This window comes from Schistocerca americana, unplaced genomic scaffold (genome assembly GCF_021461395.2).
Source record: "Schistocerca americana isolate TAMUIC-IGC-003095 unplaced genomic scaffold, iqSchAmer2.1 HiC_scaffold_43, whole genome shotgun sequence".
In the NCBI taxonomy this organism is placed as follows: Eukaryota; Metazoa; Arthropoda; class Insecta; order Orthoptera; family Acrididae; genus Schistocerca; species Schistocerca americana.
Window position 1 is genome coordinate 2,878,607 of NW_025726159.1, and position 5,257 is coordinate 2,883,863.

The following is a 5,257-nucleotide window of genomic DNA, read 5'->3' on the forward strand; positions in this document are numbered from 1 at the left end:
ATATATTTAGTAGATTAAAATTTCTAAATTATAGGTTTATGTATGCGCGAGGTAAGCTATCGCAAATGTGAAATGGAGGTACATTTGGAAAGTTTGGAAATTTGTGGTAATGTCTTACGAGACCAAACTGCTGAGGACATCGGTCCCTAAGCTTACGCACTACTTAATCGAACTTAAACACACACACACCCATGCCCGAAGGAAGACTCGAACCTCCGACGGTGGGAGCCGCGCGAACCGTGACAAGCCGCCGTAGACCACGCGGAGGTAGTACATTAATAACCGGTGTAACGGCCAGAATTTTGAATGCAAGAATGCATGCAGGTGCCGGATGTCAGTTTGTGCGATGGAGCTCCACGTCCGTTGTACTTGGTCAGTCAATATCGGGACGGTTAATAATGTTTGTAAAAAATGCTGGAGTTGTCCCGTAAGTGCTCGATTGGAGAGAGATCTGGTAATCGAGCAGGCCAAGGCAACATGTCGATACTCTGTAAAGAATGTTGGATTACAATAGCGGTATGTGGGCGGGTGCTATCCTATTGGAAAACACCTCCTGGAATGTTGTTTATGAGTGGCAGTACAACAGGTCGAATCACCTCACTGACGTACAGTTTTGCAGTCACGGGTCATGGGATAACAGTGAGAGTGCTTCTGCTGTCATACGAAATCGCACACTAGACCGTAACTGCAGTGCGTCTTGGTCTACAAAGATTGGTTGCAGACGCTCACCCGTCCTTCTCCTAATCAACACACGGCCATCATCGGCACCGAGGAACAGCTAGCTTTCATTAGAGAACACAACAGATCTCTGCCCTCCAACGAGCTTTCACTTGACACTACTGAAGTCGCATATGGCGGTGGTTTGGGGTCGGTGCAATATACGCAGCAGGACGTCTGGCTCGGAGCTGTTCTTGAAGTACCCGATGGGTCACTGAGGTGTCAAGTGATGGTCAAATTACTGCTGCAGATGCAGTACGATTCGCCAGATCTATACGCTGAACACTATGGTCTTCCCTCCAGGGAGCACCACGTAGCCGTCCGGAGTGCGGTCTTCTTGCGCCCGTACATTCTCGTGACCAGTGCTGGCAGCAATCATGTACAGTGGATATATTCCTGTCAAATATTCCTGCAATACTAGAGAGAGAACTTTCAGATTCTCGTACTTCTGTTACACGAAATTGTTTAAACTCAATTATGTGTTGTTAATGACGACTGTGTCGCCTTAAAGCAATTCTTGACTAATATCAATTCACCACATCCAATCTCAAAGGTAACTAATCCTCATGACCGTTACAGCGTATGTTTAAAGGAAACCAGATTCGAATCCTCATAGTGGCGCTACTAGCGCCACTCTTATGCGGCTGGCGCGAAACTGGAATACACATCTTCTTTCGGATGCTTTCGTTTACGTCGCACAACTCCTTCTTGGTCTTGTGATTTTTTTTTCCGTCAGTGTAGATAGGTTTAAGTTAGATATAGTGGGGATTGGTGAAATTCGATGGCACGAAGAACAGGAATTCTGGTCAGGCGAGTACAGGGTTACAAATACAATATCAGACAGGGGGAATGCAGGAGTAGGTCTAATTATGATACAGAAAGTAGGGATGCTGGTAAGCTACTACGAACAGATTAGTGAACGCATTATTGTAGCCAAGACAGACTCGAAGCCAAAACAGACTCGAAGCCAATACCCAGCACCACCGTATAAGTTTAAATGCCGACTTGCTCGGCGTATGGAGAAGATACGGAAAAAAATGTGTGATGAGACAAAAGAGATTATTCCGATGGTTAAGGGAGGGAAAATTTAATTGTGATGATGTACTGTAATTCGATCACAGGAAAAAGAAGAGAAGGTACAGTTCAGGGTGAATATGGCATGGTAGAAAAGAATAAAAGAGGAAACCGCCAGGTTGAATTTTGCTTTGAACACGATTTCATCACCGCTAACACTTTGTTTAAGAATCATGAATGGTGGTTGTATACTTGGAAGAGTCCTGGAGACACCGGTATGTTTCAGATTGATTATACACTGGTAAGACAGAGATTTCGGAATTGTATAACGATTTCAGATGCCGATGTGGACTCTGACCACAATCAATTTGTCGTGGACTTTAATTTAAGACTGAAGATATTTGCAAAAATGTTGAAAATTAAGGATATTGGACACGGAAGATGTGAAAAGGAACAGTGGTTGTCGAGAATTTGAGGGGCATCATTAGGCAACAGCTGACGAAGTAGGGGAAAGGTATACGGTAGAAGACGTACGGGTAGCTTGAGAGATGAAATAGTGAAGGCAGCAGAGGGTCAAATACGTAAAAAGACAAGGCCAAGTCGTAAAGTGAGAAAGGAGTTTTCATCCTGCAGGAAAACACAGTATATTCAGTCCTGTACAAGAGATAGCGTCAGACCAGCAACTGATGCAGCTCATGAGCAGGAGTCAGTAAATAGAGTAGAATGCTCCAGATTTTTGGGTATACATATTGAAGAAAACCTGAACTCTAAGGAACATATTACTGAGCTTCTGAAGAAGTTCAGTTCAACTATTTATGATCTTCATGTAGTTATAAACGAATCCACCTGCGGAAATATCTTAGATATTCACACTCTATAATGTCTTATGGAATAATTTTCTGGGGTCCTCATCACAAGACAGTACTGAGTACAGAAAAGCGATCAGTAGCAATAGTAGGTGGTGTTCATCCAAGAGCGTCATGTAGTCGTGAAGGTACCTCTTCAAGAAGGTAGACATTTCAAATGCGCAGTAACGTTACACATTGTATTCGCAACAGAAATTAGTCATAAATAATCCCTCGCAATTTGAGAAGAACAGTGATATCCATACCTACAAGACTAGAAGGAAAAATGACCTCCATTACCTATTACCTGTTAGTAGCTCAGAAAGGAATTCAAAATGCAGCAACGAAAATCATTCATCATATGGTCAATAACTTAACACGTTTGACAGGTGAAAAGAAAGTTTTAAATCTAATTTAGTTTATTCAACATGAGAGCATTACAGAGATGCTCAAAAAACTCCAGTGCCAGACGCTACATGGGAGCTGTTGAGCTTCATAGATACATCTGCTATTGAAATTACGAGACAGCACTTTCCATAACTACAACTCTAGAACGAAGAATGACCTATCTTATCTATTATTAAAACTGTTAGCAGTTCAGAACGTAATTCAACATGTAGCAACGAAAATTATCCATCAGACATCCAATAACACAACATGTTTGACAGGTGAAAAATAAAACGTTAAATCTAATTTAGATTAGTCGACACGAGAGCGATACAGAGATGCTCAACAAACCCAGTGGCAGACGTTACAAGAGAGATGTTGAGCGTCATACATAGGTTTGCTATTGAAATTTCGAGAGAGCTCTTTCTGGGTTAGAGTAAGACTCCTCCCACAAACATCTCGCGAAATGATCACGACAAGAAAATTCGAGAAATTAGAGGTAATATCGAGGCTTACTGACAGTTATTCTTCTCAACGCGCCATTCCCTGCTGGAGCACGGAAGAGGGGGATCAGTTAATGGTTCCAGAAGTACCCTCCGCCATACAATATTAAATGGCTTGCACAGTATGATGCAGAAATAGATGTCTTCTGCTAAGTTAGTAAGGAGCGTATTACAAGCATTTCCATAAGCAACAAAAGATCAACTGCTATGAAGTGTGATCACCAACATAAAAGCCGGCCAGTGTGGCCGAGCGGTTCTAGGCGCTGCAGTTTGGAACCACGAGACCGCTACGGCCGCAGGTTAAAATCCTGCCTCGGGCATGGATGTGTGTGATGTCCTTATGTTAGTTAGGTTTAAGTAGTTCTAAGTTCTAGGGGACTGATGACCTCAGCTGTTAAGTCCCATAGTGCTCAGAGCCATTTTGAACCAACATAAAAGCTGCATAGGTTGACCATTACATTTTCATTTTCATTTTTCTTCTTCGTAGTAATGAGTGTATAGACCTGTCTTGTGAAGCAGCGATCGAAGTTTACCACTGCATATGTGAACAAAACACATATATACTGTTATTCATGGAGGTATGTTCCGTCTGTGCAACTGAATGGAAGTCAGTTTGTTTTTTGCCACACGCGTTCCGCTTCTTTTTCTTATGAAGCACCTTCAGTGGTATGTAATATACGTTTCCTTTTATACATGTGATAAATGTACTATGTAGTAGTTACAGTATGTTACAGTTTATCATGTTTTTCTTTTGTTTTCAGATTTGAAACAACTTATGTGGCACAAATTTAGTGATGTTTGGTGTGATCTCAAAACGATGGTCATGCTCTCACCATGATACAACTTACTATATGTTTGTGATCACTAATGTCTCAGAATGTTTTTTCTTGGCATTGTCGACGTAATACATTTTTTCTGTACGGAAAATTCTGCTTTCATTAGTAACATGTCAATACCGGAATTATTCCTGATATTGAGAGTGAAGTATAATACAAAGTTTATAGACTGTGTGAGTACTGTGCTCGCCGCTGCTAGCGGGACTGCTTCGTGCCACAGTTCGGCAGGAAGCTGCAGACGCACAGGGTCACCACCTGGATCGGTATCTGAGGCATGGATGGTATTATTGGGTGTATATCTGGAGGATGCGTGTGTGCATTCCGAAGTGGCATGAGGCATTCGACCATTACCATGAGCGAGGGAATCTGCAAAGGATTTCCTTCAGTTACTAGGGCCTAATGAGGAGGGTGTTTTACACATGATGGTTCTTCCTTGGCTAAACAGCTCTTATGTGCTCCAAGTATGGATGCATGGCGTTTCTCGGAGAGCTGGGAGCACTTCATACGTGAACCAGCTCTCTGAAGCATTACATGGACAGACCAACGTAATTTTATGTAAATTTTACGTCGAAAAAACGACAGAAAGCGCAAAAACGCGCACTTATCTATTTATTTAATGTAAATAACTTCAAATCTAAATAATTAATGCACATTAATTTTGTGAAATGTAATTATTATTTCATAAATAACATTTCAAAGATATAGCAGCGGTCAGGCTGTGGCTGATGCGATCGACTGTAATACGTTTTTTTTTTTTTTTTTTTTTTTTGTTTCAGAAACAAAGTGAAAAGCGTTCCTGCTCGGATCTCTCTCTCTTGTCTGTTAGTCTTTACACTGATAGGACGCACTACAGCTGCGTTCCTTGCGTATCAGGGTAGACAGATATAATGTGTCATGTATTAGCTTCAGATGCATTTGCTATTAAATTAATGTAAATTAGTCACGTCTTATGAGT